Genomic DNA, 18,282 nt, shown 5'->3' with positions numbered 1-18,282 from the left:
AGCTAACAGGACCAGTGGTCAGGGATGATGGGAATTGTAGCCCCAAAACATCTGGAGGGCCGAGTTTGCCTATGCCTGTTTTAGATTGTGCATGGTGAATTTTTAAAAGTACTAAATGTACATTATGAAAACAGTGTTGTCACTCCTACGACTGTGCTGGCTTGGATTGATGGGGTTTGTAGTCCAAAACATCTGGCAGGTACATTGTTGGTGAGGGCTGAAGTAGATGGTCTAAGCAAGATCACACAGTTGGAAGGACATCTACGCAGGTTTTTCAGGAAAGCGCCTATGCCAGTCTATTCAAGAATAAGTCCCATTGAGTTCAGTGATACTCTTAGGTAAGTGAATGTAGGATTGCAACTGACATATTTGCTCATGATTTCTCAGCCTAAAAAAACTATGGCCAGTTCTGACAATTGCTTGCACTTAATGAAAGCTACAGGTAGGTAGCCTTGTTGGTCTGCCGTAGTCGAAACAAAATAAAAAAATTCCTTCCAGTAGCAACTTAGAGACCAACTAAGTTTGTTATTGGTATGAGCTTTCGTGTGCATGCACACTTCTTCAGATACATGAAGATCATCTGAAGAAGTGTGCATGCACACGAAAGCTCATACCAATCCAATAACAAACTTAGTTGGTCTCTAAGGTGCTACTGGAAGGAATTTTTTTATTTAATGAAAGCTATTACAGTAGAGAGAAATGGTCATTTTGCAGAGTCTGTGGAAGAATTAAGATTATGGTTCTGGTTCAGTTTCCAATGACAATGTGCACTATTTCAGGCTCTTCCTGTCACAGGTGAAGTCCTGCTCCTGTTATCTCGGTCCTTATGGACAGACAACTTGCTTTTTTTTGTAGCAAAGACTGTTTAAGACTGCAACTGTTTAAGATTTGCTTCTTGATGGGACTGGAATAGCAGCAGTAATGCACAGAGTCTGCACTGGCTTTATTACAGCCCTTCCAATACGACCTCTGTAGTTCAAGACACACTGACATTTTATTGTTGCAATGAGGTTTGCTGACCCTGGCATGGTCTCCGCTCTGTACCGCTCTGAAGCAGTTAGTACATCCACAAGACATAGTGAAGACCACTACTACTAGAGGAAGCAGGATGTTGAGTTAGATGGGTACTTTGTCTGAACCAGGAAGAGTCCTCATGAAGTGGCGGGGGTGGGGAGTCCTTGTTTCACACTACAAAAAAGGTGTGTGGATTAAAGCCCGGTGAGTTATCTTTTGCAGCTGGTGTCTGTGGGCAGAGCCGGTCCCCTCAGGTTCTTTTCGCAACTGTTAGCTCTATTCCTGTACCACATGAGTGTGCAGTAGTGCATCTCTTATGGATAGTTGACAGTCTTTCCCTACCAACAGTCCAAGTAATTCAGTCTGCTTAGAAATGAGAGCAGTTCCATTGCCATATCAGCAATGGGAATAAATCTCTGTGCTAGCTTGTAGGGAACTAAGCTTCAGTATGGTCATGTTGAAGTGACCACAGGGCAAAGAGTCCAAATATCATGAACATTAGTTATTTTTGGCTTATGTGGTTCCATGGGGTTCTGTTTTGTCCCCAAACCTTTTTATTGTCTGCATGAAACCACTGACAGAAGAGTCATCTGATGATTGGGAGTTGGGTGTCATCAATATACAGGTGATACCCATATCTATCTATCTATCTATCATCTATCTATCTATCTATCTATCTATCTATCTATCATCTATCTATCTATCATCTATCTATCTATCTATCTATCATCTATCTATCTGTCTATCTGTCTATCTCACTATCTATATTGTGCTGTGGTAATCCTGAACTGTTGTCTGGGCTCAACGGACTGAATGTGAGCTAATAAACTGAAGTTTAATCCAGACAAGACTCAAGTGCTTTTTGAATAGTAGGTTTGGGTCATGTCGTTCTGGCTGTTGTATCACTCCTGGTTAGATCTAGGTTGGACTACTGCAATGCACTCTGTTTGGGGCTGTCCTTGAAGAGTGTTACAAAGAGCTATTAAAAATGTAGCGTCTAGTGTAGCTTTGGTGTTCACTGCTTAGGATGCATATATTATATCAGTTCTTTTTCATTAGCTCTGGTTCCGATTAATTTCAGTTCACAGTTCAAATACCTAAAGAGCCCTAAATGGCTTTGGGGCCAGGCTTTCTGAAACACCCTCTCTTCCCGCATGGATCTGTATATTCACTGTACAGTATTAAGCATCTGAAGATCTGTTCCATGTTCCACCATCTTCACTAATGTGCTTGGTTGGGGGACATTAGAACAGCTCGTTTTGGCAGCAGCACCAGATTGTCCAGCTCCTTTCCAAAAGAGGTTTTATTTTCCCTGTTATGTACTGAAGTTCTCACCCTGGGCCAGCAGGGGAATACTGTAGATAGTTATGCAAATAAGGGATCAAAAGTGACGTTCAGTGATTGGATAGTTTTAGAAAATTGTTACAGTTACGTTGTACTGGAGCTCTATATAAGCAGGCTGACTGAACCCTTCAGCTCAGTTCTGTTCTGGCCTGTGAATAAACAAGAGCTCTTTGAAGAATCGCTGTGTCGTCTGATATGTTCACCCACAACTTAACATTCCCCATTTCTTTGGATGGCATAAATGTTCTTTTAATTTGCCTTCAACTCCTGTTGTGAAGAGGGTTAAAACACACACACACACACACCAAAAAAACACAACTGACCCTAACAGCCCTACTGAATACTGATTGAAATACTGTATTTCTTTTATCTCAATATTTTAATTTTATTCTAGTGTTTTTTCATCTGGAACCAGCCTTTCGGGGCAAAAAGTGAGGTAGAAGTTATTTTAAATAAATAAATAAAAATCAAGCAAAGGTTAAAAAGGCTTGGAAAGTTTTGTTGTTGTTTTCTTTGGTAGATGTGGAAAAAACCAGAGCTCTTGTGCTGTGTGGTCCTCTTGCATTATTCTGACCTGTGGAATAAAGTCTCTTCATCCAATAGGCTCTCAGTCAAACTTTTATACCGAATTCAAAGTCATTAAATAATTTATTCCCTTAAAAGCTTTGACTTCTCTGTTATAAAGATCTTATCTCAAGGCACTCCCAAACTCCCCTTCTTGTTATGCTCCATACTAAGTTATACTTGGCTCATTTCCTAGAAACTTTCTCTGAAAGATTTCTAAGCATACCAGATACTTACAATGAAACAATATGTGATAAGGCTTCTGCATAATATCTAGACATTTATCATCATTTTACTTAACCTGCCTATTTAGCCTAAATAGGAGCCACTCAAATTCCGACTAGCCTCACATTTCTGCAGTCTGGATTTTATGGCCAAATATTTCATAATTGTTCTATAAATCTCTAGTCCTTTTCCACAGTCAAAAGCACCTCACAGTAAATATGTTAATGTTATCTATGCGCTTCTTGCTTTGATGTGCCACATTGGAGTAAAAAGGTCCAATTGAGAATATTTTGTGACTGGGTTTTGTTACAAATACAAGATTTCAGTTCCTTTATACTTTTTCATTGGGAGGGAATGACATTATTCCTGCCAATCTGCAAGCCTTGTGCCTTAACAAATGCTGCCCATAACAGCTTGCGAGGGCTAAATGCCATGACTGCCCCACTGGGTTTTTAAAAGAAGAAATACTCTTGATTTGGTCAGCATGTCGCTACTATAATTCTGTAGTAAGCATTATGCAGATGCCATTATTTATGTAGCTTGGCACACCCTTTGTGATGATGGTCAAGATCTGGTGCAGGGTTGCAGTTTCGGCAGCACAGTGACTGAGCAACTGTTTTACTCGCAGGAGAAGTCAGGTTCAGTTCCTGACATCTCCGGGTAGGACTGGGAAATGCACCTGTCTGAGGCTCACCACTTAAGAAATTTATTTATTTTAAAATATGTATTAAGTGGTTTATGACTGCTTTGAAATAAATGGCCTGTAGACATCTAATGAGTTCATGCATAAGGTGGGCATTGACCCTGACTTCCCATGTTCACATCCCAGCATTCTCTCTGTCTTGTATTGCAAATGTTTCCATACCCTTTTATGTTTAAATAATTTAATGTTCAAATAAATAAAGCTGTGCTATGATGCTTTAAAAAGTGGAGTTTAAAAACATTTTTTTAAAAGAGCACATATTTACTCACTATTTGCTTCTCCCAACAGCTGGGCATCCACATCTGGACTCATGTTTTACAGTTCCTTTCTTTCAAACTGCAGACAAGGTAAGCAAACCAGCTTTTTCAAGGGACTAACCAGAGACAATTTAGATTCCAATGCAAGCTTAAATGGAGGGAAAGCAACAAGTTGAGAATCGGCGTTCTCCTTAGTTTCCACGATGCCATCATTTTTGCAGTGCATCTTGACCTGGGGAACAGGCAGCAACCTACAGTGTGGGTGATGAAGTCTTCCCTAAAAATGGGACGTACGCAAGGGCACAGATTCTACATTCAGGTTTTTACTTCTACACAACTAGAGAGGGGTGTGTGCGAGTGTGATATATGTGATGTATACTTCTAACGTGCAACTCTAGCCATGCCTACTCAAAAGGCTGTCTATTGAATTCCATGGGGCTTTCAGATAAGCAGACTTAGGATTGCAGCCTTGGTAAGTGTAAAAATATACAACGATAACAGTATGTACCACAGAATGTGTGTGCACAAGAACTGGGGACAGGAGTCTTACTTGTGGCTTAACAAGAGACAATAACATTTTGAAGGATGGGAAACCCCTTTTCTCTCAAAATACACATTTAAATAACACACACACACACACACACACACACACACACACACACACACAAACTTCCAAGAACCATGGTGCAGTACTCGACAAAATGCAAAATCTCATGGATAGCTAAGTTCTGATCTTCACATTAGAGATGGGGATCAAGTCCTTTTGTATAGGACAGGAGGGAGGGAGTCATGGATATTAGAGAAAAATAGATTAGCTCTGATCTCCGATGTCTCTGCTTTAGTGGTTCAAACATAATTTCACTTAGTTTAAAGTAATCTTTGCAAATTCATGTTGCTTATATAGCCTGCCTGGTAATATTTGCTTTATAATTGGATTGCTATATTCACTCTGATATTAAGCTTTCTCTCTCCCTTTTCCCCCCCTGCTAGCTGTTTCCTCTTAGCTCAGTGTTTTCTAATTATCATTTTACTTACTGGCTCATCTTCATTTTAGTTTCTTTATTGCTGTCTGTCTCCAGAAGAGTCTTTTTAAGGGGGAGGAACTTTGGTTAAGATAGTATTGTTAACTTTGTTGGCTAACATAAGAAGATGAACACGTAGTGAAAACATTTTGGCAGCTTCAAAGCAGTTATACTATCAGGGGTCACAGGTAGGGAATTCAAACCTGACCTAAAGTCAATTGTTTTGTATTGAGCCTTAGTGGAAACTAATTGTTTATGAAATACTGACATGTAGATGATGAAACTAGAGCTGGGATAGCTTATTATTTAAGAGTGATGATCCAAGCTATTGTTTAAAAAAATATTATTGACTTGTATGAGTATAAATATTTAGAACTAATTCAGAAAAAAATAAGGAGGCCTTTAACACATTGACCCCTTATCATCTTAGCTTGTTCCCTTCTCCTTTGGGACATAGTCAGAGCAATCATTTTGATAAGAACGGATAGCTCCTTAAGAATCCTTAGATAGCTTTGAAAATGTGGTTTTGCTTATTGCAACTCTCAGTACTGAGTTTTTTGCATATGTTCTGTGGTCTCATAGCATATCTTGTTATATAAATATTGCTTGATATTTTAAAAGGAAACTAAGGCTGAAATCCTAATCCCACTGGACATAAACTGAATTCAGTAGGACTTGTTTCTGAGTAGACAAGGCTAGTGTTGCACTGTAAGGTTTTTTTTAATGAAGTTTCTCTCAAATAATTAGATTCCTATTATCCACACGATACCTGTCAGGTTATCAGTTGCATCCCACTAACTTTTACTCACTAACTTGCAATTCAGGTTGCCGGTTGCATCCCACTAACTTTTACTCAGAGTAGACCAACTTAAATTAATGGACCAAAGTTAGCTATGTTTGTTCTGTGTATGTCTAGCACTGGGTACAACCCTATGTTCCTTATGGGTAATCTCACAGATTTTGTAACTCAAAAGTTTGCTTAGCTACTGGAGTGAGAACTTACCTGTGAAAAGCATATGGTAACAGGGGAACCTGAGTGGCCTTTCAGGTGTTGATGGACTCCCAACTCCCATATGCCCCAGTCAGAATTGTTGGTTGTCAGAGATTATGGGAGTTGTAGTTCATTAACATCTCAAGAGCCACAGGTTTGCCATACTTTGGTGTTTCCAAAGACTGAGTTCCTCAAGTATCCTTACAATATTGTTGCATGTGAAATTAAGAAAAGGTAATAGGTTCTACGTTTCTTAGGAATTTGTGTAATTATCAAGAATAATTAGAACAACATAGCTGAGTGGTCTTCGGCAGGGAAAGACCGCTACTAGTCTGCAAACTGCTTTGTCCATCTTTGAAGAATAAGGGAAAGAACACAATGTCTTTAAACATCCTCAGTCTTGGGTGGCCTAAGATGCCACTCAGGGAGGGTGTTGTGTGTATGTGATTTAAGTAATCCATTTCTTCCTGTTAGGGAAAACATTCCACAGTAAAACAGTGGCAACCGATAATTGTGGGATGCTAATGGAATGTTATCATAGTGTAAGTAAAATGCATTTGTTCCAACTTGGAATACTTCTGTATTGTATTCCTTTTTATGATAGCTTCAGTATCTGTAAGAGTTTAAACAATTCTTGGAAAAAAGCCTATGCTTATGCTTGGAGACGTATTTGTGGTGCAGTTCATTAAATTAAGACTCCTAAACATGTCTCTAATTACCCTCTTAAGCCACTTATTCAACACTAAATAGCAACTGTTTATTAAGAAATTTGCTTAAGGCTACCACCACCATTGCATTAATTTGTATCTAACCGTTTAGAAATACATTGCAAATGTTCCACTATTATTGCGCGAACATAAAAGCTGCAGCCTTAATTAATATAAATGAATACAAACTGAAGGAAGCATGTTTTCAATTTCGGAAGAAAGTTTAAAGCCTCATTGGAAAAATAAAAGAACATCTACTTTTTTTATTAAAAAATGCAATCCAAAACAAGTCGTTTAGCGTTCCCAAAGCACTGTGTGTTTCAGTGCTCTTGCATACATACATTAAAACAGCGGTAGCCAATGTGGCGCTCTTCAAGACATTTCAAAGGTTCTAAACCTTGGACATTTTAGCAAAATGTATTTAAAAGCCTATGAAGTATAACACAAGCATTACTTAATGTAAGTCTGAGACTAGTAAAAAGAGTTGTGGGCAACTTACAACTGCCAGGAACTATGCCTCAGTGCCTTCCACATGCATTGCAGCAGGAGGATTAGATTTGGGGCGCAGGAGGATTTGGGGCACAGGACAGAATTCCAAACAAAGATGTGCTGTCCGAAGCCCACATTCCCAGCATGTTCACACTCCTGCCTCAGCGACATCTACGCTAGTTTGGTCATGTCCACAGAATGGAAGATGGCAGGATCCCCAAGGAGTTGGCTACAGGGAGCTGGCTTCTGGCACCACAGACCAGCTGTGTGTTACAAATATGTCTGCAAACATGACACGAAGGCTGACAACATCAACCCCACCATGTGGGAATCCCTTTCAGACAACCACAGTGCCTGGAGGCAGGCGGTCAAGTTGTGTATCCATAGCGGTGACCAGAGGAGAAATGACTGCTGGGAGAAAGTGCATCTACAGCAACACAACTGGATGCCTTCATCTGCCCCAGCTGTAACAAAACATGTCTCTCCCGTATCGGTCTCCACAGCCACAGCTGGTGCTGCAACATCCCAACCTCATCCCCAAAGGTGCACTTCTCCATTGTCTCCTGAGACCGAAAGCCTAAGAACATGGCAAAACCAGGAGCTTCACGATTTGTACTTTATTATTAGCTGCTCCATTCCACTCCACCTGCTGCTCATATGGGCTAGCTTTTTGGACAGCGGTTTTCTTGTTGAATTGTTCCTTATCCTGCTTTTTGAATATACTATTTTTTTATCTGGCTGCGAGTCGAGATTCTATGTTTAGAGTGCAGGTGGTGACTATGAAGTTGCCAGTTTGCAAGTTGCATTGTGTGTATGCGTGCTTCTGGGAAGATTTGATAATGCAGGTTTCAAGTATTTTTAGCCATAAACTTAAGCCATCATTCGTTAGCATCCTTTTCTAACCATGGGACCATAACTTGCCTGCTTGGTGGAGAAAACAACTAATTTGCCAGAAATACAAGCCAGTGACTGAGAGAAATACTGATACCGTTGTGCAGAGGAAGATGCAATTTTGAGCTCATTACCCTCCATCAGTTCATACTGAGAAAGTGACACCACTTCCTTCCTGGGTGTCTCAGTTTTGTATGTTGTTTTCATAAAGTTAATGAAGGGAGAGATCTACACTATTGAGCAAATGGCTCTTTAAATGCTAGCTGTATCTCCCACCCCAATGTACACACACATAAAGCACACACATCTCCAAAAATGCAACATTGCACAATGGAAATTATGCAGTAAATGATTTCTATTTAGATCAACAGTTCAGAGATAAGTGCCTTGACGATTGCAACCTTTTTGTGTGAGGTTATATACTGCAGGTATATTTCTGCTACGATAGTTTTTATAATAATTTATGAGCTGATTCACATGGGATCTGTTGTGTCCTCACAGACAAGTTTTATCTTCTCGACTCTGCTGCTAATGGACTTCCTCCTAGGGGGTACCATACTCTATAAGACAGTAAGTCTCCATTATGAATTAGCCATGTAAATCAGTGGCCTTACTGTACCTTGCAAGAGAGCCTTAAGTAGAACTTGGGGAGGTCAGAATACCTAAATCGAGAGTGAGCACAGAGATCTAGAGCTGTCAACCTCTGAAGCACAAAACCCTACTAACTGGACAGCCTATGAGGCCTAGGTAGTAGTGGGGCCAGAGTCCATGCTCTAGGGAGCAGAACTGCAAACCCTGTTTTGTGCATTTTTTTCATGTAGGGCACTCACGGTTTCAAGCTGCACTTTGGCTGTCAAATGTATACATAAGATCAGTACAGTACAGTACCTCAGGTTATATATGCTTCAGGTTACATACGCTTCAGGTTACAGACTCCGCTAACCCAGAAATAGTGCTTCAGGTTAAGAACTTTGCTTCAGGATGAGAACAGAAATCGTGCTCCGGCGTTAGCAGGAGCCCCCATTAGCTAAAGTGGTGCTTCAGGTTAAGAACAGTTTCAGGTCAAGTAAGGACCTCCGGAACGAATTAAGTACTTAGCCTGAGGTCCCACTGTATCAGTATATAGCAAGGATGTGGAGCCTCTGACTTGGGGCCAACTATGTCTTCTCCAAGTCTCTCCATTTGGCCCTTGACTCTCCAGGCCACACTTTCTCCCAAGGAAACAACCCGCTTTTCACTCTCTCCAAGTGCTTTTGCTTCGCTGGGAAGTGTCTTTGAGCTGTGCTCATTCTTCTTGTTTGTCTGGATAGAGGATGAAAAGATGTGGCTTGGCAAGGCTGGAGAAAATCCTGCCTTCTCTGTGCCTGGAATATGTGTATAATGGAAGGGTTCACATCCATTACTCTGACTCCTTTTGCCTCTGGCCCTGTCCAGCACCAGCATGCGGCCTCTAAAAGGTTGCCCCCGAGGGAACACTTCCTTCTGTCTGAAAAAGTTTATTCACTCCTCATATAAATGTTGGTGTGTGTGTCTACCCCAGATGTGTAGCTTCAGGAAATCTGTGGTCTTGTTCTTCAGTAGAGATGCTGATAATGAAATGCACGCTTTTGGCAATCCATTATAGCCAAAAAATAAATAAATAAATCTTCCAAGACATCTGACTTCCAGCTATCTCTGGCTTCATTCTGTATATCTCCTGGGACTGCCGACTCACCACTTATTGGAGTGGCTGAGCTTTCTTTTTACTAGTCTCAGACTTGCTTTAAGTAACGTTTCCGTTATACTTCATAGGCTTTTTAATACGTTTTGCTAAAATCTCCAGGGTCTTGAACTTCTGAAATGTTCTGGCGGAAGATGAGAATATACATGCATGAAGTCAGCATGGCGTGAATTCGGTCAAAGGTCAATCCATGGAAGCTGCTGATATGTGAAGTAGCAGAATAAGTGGGCAAATTCATGAAATTTATCCTACAGAGGATTTTTGTTTAAGATTTCTCCTGAAGCATAACCCAGCTGTTTATGGAACATCAACTTCATATCTGATGAACAGCTTTTGTTTGTATGGATGGTTTACTCGTTTTTAGAGTTCGTTGAACTGATTTTGTTGTTTAGAGCTTGCATTTGTGTGTTTTCTTCTGTTTTTATTGTGTACACTGCTTCAATGGCTTTATGTTGTGAACCAGTTTATAAATCTGAAAAAATAATAATGAGGAGGAAGAGGAGATTAGGGCAAGGATGGGGACTGTTGCACCCCATATTTGTTCATGCTGCATTTAATCAAAATTAAATTTTTATTTGCTGCTTAAAGGTGGGTGTAAACATGGTTTCTTCTCCATCTTGGGAACACCAGAATCCCCTTGAAAATTCATTCTTATTGATGAGATCCACCATCCTCACTCCTAGGTTCAATATATTTGTTTGGTATCTTTGTAAATTCTGGTTTATGTTAATAGATACTTGCAAAACCCAGGTCCTGTTTAAAAGAACTCTCAGGCAGCTTAACCAATATTCTTAATTTCCATTGTCACTGATGCTACTGCCTTACTTTGTTCTTTCCTATGGCCTTATTCCCTATGTGAGGAGCCCGTCCTGGGGGGACTTCTGAGCCTGGAGCAGAGCTGGCATGAGGAAAAGCTGTAGTGTTGGTTCTTCCATGCTTAGGCTTTTAGTATGATATTGGTGGCAGGGGAAATAGCAATGCTACTAAAGTTTCAACACCATTTGTGTCATGACACCAGTGTGGGCTGAAATCTGAATGGTAGGAAATGCTCCCCATGCCACTCAAAGCTGTTTTGTGGATTACTATGACTGCAATCCTATACATGCTTATGTGAGTGTAAGTCACATTATGAGTAGACATGTATGGCTAAAACCGCAAAGAGAGCTATGCTTTCTTAGGCATCTGATTATGAACTCCATCATGAGATTTGAGGCACTTGGTAGAAAGTTCTGGAACATCTCCATTAGCCTGGTTTCCAATGCACTTATTGTTTCCTAAAATAATCTTTATATCAAGGACAGCTTTTTTCCTCAATAAAAGTGGGGCTTAAAGGGTTTTCAGATGAATGCTGTCTTAATTTGCTCTGGACATAATACAGGAAAGGGCTTCAAGATGTTTAGCTTTTCATCACTGGAACATATGGAACAAAAGGGAATTATGAGGGGAAATATTTGCAAGTGATTGGGTCACTTTTAAAAAAAAGTTATTAGGATATGTAGAACATCTTGGCAAGGGACAAGAGCCTCATCTTTATCAATTGTTATTGAAGGAAACAAGATGTGAAGACGTTTTACGTTAAAAAGATGGGAAGTGCTACTTGATCTAGGCCAAATTACTGGCCATTATTTCTAGAACTCCTAATAGCTTGTTCTATGTCTTAATGTTAAACAGATCTTTTTCTAAAGAAAATTTAATTTGTTCGCCTTTGCCTCCTATAAAATTTGCTCATACATATGAAATGGTCTGTGTTGGAAAGGATTCAGGTATAAATTTCCACCTTTTGGAGCTGCTCTAGTGTTTAGGGGGGAAATGGTTAATGCTGTGTTAATAAAATGATGCAAATAGTTATTTGTTCTTACACAAAGTTGATCCAAAATTTATTAACTGCAGTGTGCTTGGCAGTAGTACAGTGGCGGAAAAAAATGAACTCCCAGCTGAGTTTGATTGGATACAATTTTTAAAAAGATATAATCACAATGAGCAAATTCTTGCAACAGCAGGGTAAGGGAACACAGGCAACTTCCACCGTGTGCCACATGCCTATTTTACAGTGGACATTTTAATATGCTTCTGGAAGGAGAACCACTGGTTTGGAACAAGCATAAAAATTATAAAGCCAAAAATTTCTTACTCTCTATATCAGAATAATAACTTCAGTAACTGAGTTATCTCTTCTTATTTGTTTTAGGCTACAATCCCATACTTATCTGGGAAGAAGCCCATTGAACTCAATGAGACTTAATCTCAGACATGTATAGGATTGTACTGTTAATCTGGATTGAGTGATGACATGAAATTGTGAGTAGAGGGAAAGGGTTGGTTTTTATAATGTTGGTTGTATACTGTAAATATTTAAAGCACCCTGATTCAGCGAAGGAGGTGCATAGACCTAAGCGGACTTCTATATACATATGTTTGCTGGATTGGGAACTTCAGGAGTAAATTGGATATGCATTGAAATAAACATCCAGAAGTAGATGTTGTATGCCCATAGTAAATTCCTTTCAGTCAGATACTGTACACATAAAATTGTCCCACGTTCTGGTGCATGTACAGTGGTACCTTGGGTTAAGTACTTAATTCGTTCCGGAGGTCCGTACTTAACCTGAAACTGTTCTTAACCTAAGCACCACTTTAGCTAATGGGGCCTCCTGCTGCTGCCGCGCCGCCGGAGCATGATTTCTGTTTTCATCCTGAAGCAAAGTTCTTAACCTGAAGCACTATTTCTGGGTTAGCAGAGTCTGTAACCTGAAGCATATGTAACCTGAGGTACCACTGTATGTATATAAGCCATTTTTGCACATCACTGCAATGAGAGCTGTGGTGGAAATATGTAGCACCATCTCAAATGGCTGCCTTCCAGATTTTTGGACTACAGCATCCATGGTCACTGACTATTGCCGATGCTGGATGGGGTTTATGAGAGATGTAGTCTAAAGCATTTGGTACAAACTAGGCTGGCAAAGGTTGATATATGGTGTATAAATTGCCATACAGTAGAAACTCTTCCTGCTGCTCCCTTTTGCTGATCATATCACATAACTGACTTTATTTCAATGCTGTGAAAATTTGCAGACATGTTGGCTGCAGCAAATCTTCAAAGGGCACCAAAACCAAACATTACACAGGTTAATTAATTAGACCAAAAATGGGGGGGGAGACACACAATTGGCATTATCTGCATCACCTGACAGTTAATAATTAGACACGAGAAGATTTACTATTGTTTATTTCCATCCTGTCAAACATTAAGTACTTCAACTAAGGAATCAGGCTACTGTGGTGAATCAGTAAATGGGAATATAAACATCTAAACTAGCTAAATGATTTTCACAAACTTGGCACACTCTAAACTCCTGTATTGGGTTGTGGCCAAACCATCTTTTTTGCAGGGTTAGACCTGCAGGGACCCACACAGGCAGGATGAAGTGCAGTCCCAAATACAATGCTAAAGAACTTGTTGAAAGGATGACTCTATTAAAGAGATTAAAATGTGTGGTTTAATGAAAAGTGTTTGGTGTGATGTGTTTATATATTTAATACTCAGATACCTAAATCCTTGAAAGAAACATGAATCCAAATATATAAATCACATAATTGAGAAACTTAATAAAAATGAACATGCCATCACATGCTTCTTTGAATCAGCAGGTCATCTTATAGCATGGTGACTTGGTGGTTGAACCTCTTTGTTAATCTTCTGTCTAGTTTCTCTTCAACTAATGCCTCAGGTACTTATTTCTAGAAAACCAAAGGTAAATGCAGTTGGCGTCGCAGCGGGGGGGGCATTGCAGCGCGTCCCGGATGCCTTGTCTGGGGGGGGTGACAAGAAGGCATCCTGTGGGGGCTCACGGCAACATGATCAGCCATTGCGCCGCCGCCGCATGTGGAGGATCCTCTGTTTGCGGCTGTAGTGGTGATGGAGGGATCCTGGCACTGTCCATACGGCGCTGGAGTGGCGCCACCGGAAAACTGCTATGATGCCTTCATTCGCCCCTGGGTAAAAGTCAGGTATGGGGAACTTTTGACCCTCCATATGTTGCTGGACTGCAACTCCCATCATCCTTGGCCATGCTTGCTGGGGCTGACTGGAGCTGTGGTTCAGCAATATCTGGAGAACCTTTGGCTCTTCAGATATTGCTGGTATATGCTTTCTGACAATCATCTGTGTAATGAGAATAAAGTGCTCTTGTTCACTCAAGGCGCTAGTGCAGGCACGGTGCATCTGCTGCATCCCGCAAAAGCCTCACCCAGTCTATCTGAAAGGAGCATATCTTAGATCACCAAGACAGCAGATATTCCATGTACAGCTGTTTAATACCTGTTAAGTGTATAGAGGTATAGTGGGCAAGCTGGCAAAACACTTCACTCTTTCTTTGAAGTAGGATGAGCAAACAGGTTGATTTTGATTTCTCTCAGTTACTCGTTTTTCCTATCTACTTCTCCACATTTCCTCATCAGTTTGCAAAGATTTTTTTTAAGGTTCATGAAAATTCATTGCTATTTCAATGTGGATTTCTACTAATTATGCACATTTTTGAAAGATTTTGTTTTCAAATAGATTGCATCTTAATGCTTTCCCCCCATAATGTTATTTTATGCATATTACATATACACATTACATGGTTGGTAAACTGCATTGAAAAATTCTGACAAATGTTAGTTTCAGTATTGTTCTGCAAAGTGCAAATTAAGTATTAAAAGTGAAACCAAACCGAATTTAGATATTTAGACCAATTCAAGGAGAATAGGAAGGGTTTACTAGCCTTGATGGCATAGCCTTGAAGGCTATGTTCTATATCCGCTATCAGAGGCAATACAGGCAACAGTCAATTTTGATGCAGGATTGCGCATGTGTGCATAGCACTGAACCCGGAAGTGACGCTAAAACTTCACTAAAAGGGCGGGATGGGGACAGAGCATTTACATGGGCTCTTGCTGATGTGCGTCCGGGTCTGGAACGTATCCCCCGCACAAAACGAGGATTGCCTGTATGTATTTGAACGCCAGGTGTTGAGAATCGCAAATGGAAAGAGTGCTGCTGTTCTCAACCTCTCGCTCGTAGGCTTCCCATAGACATCTGCTTGGCCACTGTGAGAACAAAATACTGGAGTGGATGGATCTTTGCTCTTATGTGACCTGAAAGTACACTGATTTGGTGAAACTCGCCCCTAGCCATAATGAAGAAGGATCTGTAAATGATACCCGCATTGCCTCTCAGCAAGTAAATCTAAGTATTAGATTCTTGGAAGCATTCCGAAAACCTCTTCTAGTATTTAGGTTGCTGGTTCCATATTACCAGAATCTCTTTCTGTGGTTCAGCCTGTATCAGTTGTCTTATTGTGCTTTAATGGTGAATTGCTGTGGATACCTAACAGTTAGATACCCTGGTGTTTTTTCCAGAATGCTCCTTTTAAAACTTATTTTGCAAGGTGGTCAGGGTGTTTTTTCCTCCTTGAATCTGTGATCAAGAAGAATGTATTTTCAGTCAGCTGCATTCTTCTCCTGCCAGTAACGTGATCTCAACGTGGGCTGTTGTATTTCAAGCTGTCTAATATGAAGCGAACCCTATAGTATCATTAGGATTACAGCCTTGTATTTGGGACATGGAAAAAATCCTGAGAATGAAATCCCTTTCCTGGCTCAAACCCAGAATGAAACTAATCAACCACATCGGTATCAAACCTAACAATGCAGCCCTACACTGCCAACTTGGTGATGCTTGGAACTTAAAAGTCCAGAATGCAAATAATGTTGATTATTGCAAAGTGGATGTAGAGGATTAAATGTTCACATGCTAAAGTTTCTGCATAGAGTACATTTGATGGAATGGGGCTCCATTTCAGGCTGCTGCATAATCAAGCAGATAAAGACTTAGTACTTTGTGTCTCACTCCTATTGGTGATTAAAAGTGCCTTTCTAAATAGTTCAATTTGCCTGCATTTTTATTATAATTACAAGTTTGAAGCATCCTGAGCATTTTAGAAGACATCAGAAGTAAATTATTATATTATTATTATATATTATTATTATTATTATTATTATTATTATTATTATATTTTCACACTCAAATTCTGCAACAAGTTCATTGTCCTGATATGTAAGAATAATGGAACAAAATGACTGGAAGTGTCCTTAAATTTTCCTGCTGAATCCCATCTGCAACATTTCAGTTTTTGAATTTTGGGCACCAATTGTGTGTTTAGTGGAGGGGAAGGCATCCATAATTCATTGGGGAAAGGAGGGCAAGAGATGTGTAGGGCCACTGGAAAGAGTCTCTCTGCTCGAAGAAGGAACAGCCATAGGGCCCACTTCTGACTGTATGTATTCTGTGCAGCCCAGTAGGTGCTGTTTCCACATTTTATTTGCCACCATGAAGTGCAGGGAAACACCATTTTTTTATATACAAGAGAGCAGAATTTATTTGTTGGCATTTGATGGCTAGAAGCAGAGTGGGTAATACCATAACCCTCAACTGTTCCGGGACATCACAGAATTGATGATTGGATGTCCTGTTTTGGCTCCTGCAAAAGTGCTGCCCCCAAAGTTGCCTGTTTGGGGGGGGGGGATGTTCTCAAACAACTCATCGGGCTCCTGCGAGAGCACAGCCCTGAAATACACCCAGGGCTCCAGGTTCTCGTGTGACTCACGTGGGAGCATGGCCCCAAAATACAAGAACCCCAATTTTCCTCTGTGGCATGTTGCAGAGTATGATTCTAAGCACATGCTCCCCAATGGCAAATTAGATTAGACAGCTACACAAATAGTGCATTGCTTTAATCTTTAAAACATTTGGAAACGTCAGCAGTGCAAATACGGCAGACAGGTTGCTGTCCAGCATATGGCTTTTAGACCTCATTTATCCAGTCTAACATCAGTTGCACTGTCTTCCTATTTATTTCCAGACTCAGTTCTAGAGGCTGGTGCTTACCTATAAATGGTACCTGAAAAGGCCATCTGCTTCCTTATGAATCTGCCCAGAAGATATCAACATCATTAAATAAATACAGTACCACCACTAAAGGGTTTGGTTGGTGGAAACCCAAGACAGAACCTTTCCTCTGACAGTTGTCCCGCTCCCCCTCCCCCCGCTCAAAGTGCAGTCCCCTTCCAAAGGTGGTGGTTGTTGTTTAGTTGTTTAGTCGTGTCCGACTCTTCGTGACCCCATGGACCAGAGCACGCCAGGCACTCCTGTCTTCCACTGCCTCCCGCAGTTTGGTCAAACTCATGCTGGTAGCTTCGAGAACACTGTCCAACTATCTCGTCCTCTGTCATCCCCTTCTCCTTGTGCCCTCTATCTTTCCCAACATCAGGGTCTTTTCCAGGGAGTCTTCTCTTCTCATGAGGTGGCCAAAGTATTGGAGCCTCAGCTTCACAATCTGTCCTTCCAGTGAGCACTCAGGGCTGATTTCCTTAAGAATGGAGAGGTTTGATCTTCTTGCAGTCCATGGGACTCTCAAGAGTCTCCTCCAGCACCATAATTCAAAAGCATCAATTCTTCGGCGATCAGCCTTCTTTATGGTCCAGCTCTCACTTCCATACATCACTACTGGGAAAACCATAGCTTTAACTATACGGACCTTTGTTGGCAAGGTGATGTCTCTGCTTTTTAAGATGCTGTCTAGGTTTGTCATTGCTTTTCTCCCAAGAAGCAGGCGTCTTTTAATTATGCATCATCATCATCATCATCATCATCATCATCAAAAAGAACACAGGTTTACATGATAGGTCAAGGTGTAATTACTGAATTATATCAAAACAAAAAAAAATTCCTTCCAGTAGCACCTTAAAGACCAACTAAGTTAGTTCTTGGTATGAGCTTTCGTGTGCATGCACACTTCTTCAGATACCTTCCATTTCATGCGGCTCAATGTGGTGCCTTCCATAGTTCCAGTTACAGATAGGTAGCCGTGTTGGTCTGCCATAGTCAAAACAAAACAAAATTCCTTCCAGTAGCACCTTAAAGACCAACTAAGTTAGTTCTTGGTATGAGCTTTCGTGTGCATGCACACTTCATCAGATACCATGCACACGAAAGCTCATACCAAGAACTAACTTAGTTGGTCTTTAAGGTGCTACTGGAAGGAATTTTGTTTTGTTTTGACTATGGCAGACCAACACGGCTACCTATCTGTTACTGAATTATATAAAAGCCTTAAACAATTTTCAGTTTCTTCTCTTTCTCTTAAAATTATATTAAATAATATTAAAATGTGTCTTCTATGAACCGTCTGGAGTTACAACGCAAAGGTTATGTGGTTCTGCTAAATTCACAAGCTATAGATTAATGGCAGTGTCAAAAGACATCTGAAGGAAGCTCATTTAACGTGCCTCTGGGCTAGACAGCACTATTCA

The 18,282-nt window shown here is 40.5% G+C and overlaps 1 protein-coding gene across 9 annotated transcripts in view; it reads left to right on the top strand.

Moving 5' to 3' along the window:
- SULF1 (sulfatase 1) overlaps nucleotides 1-18,282 on the top strand; it is a 98,962-nt gene that overhangs the window by 9,362 nt on the left and 71,318 nt on the right. For 8 of the 9 annotated variants that reach the window (XM_077932932.1, XM_028736749.2, XM_028736744.2 and 5 more), the window contains exon 2: nucleotides 4,139-4,197. The exons of the other annotated variant lie outside the window; for it this stretch is intronic. The gene's annotated coding sequence lies outside the window, so the exon portion shown is untranslated. The remainder of the gene's footprint in view (nucleotides 1-4,138; nucleotides 4,198-18,282) is intronic. 9 annotated transcript variants of the gene reach the window in all.

Source organism: Podarcis muralis, chromosome 8 (assembly GCF_964188315.1).
Source record: "Podarcis muralis chromosome 8, rPodMur119.hap1.1, whole genome shotgun sequence".
NCBI lineage: Eukaryota > Metazoa > Chordata > Lepidosauria > Squamata > Lacertidae > Podarcis > Podarcis muralis.
The sequence above is the reverse complement of the archived record's forward strand: the minus strand, read 5'-3'. Positions and strand labels throughout refer to the sequence as shown.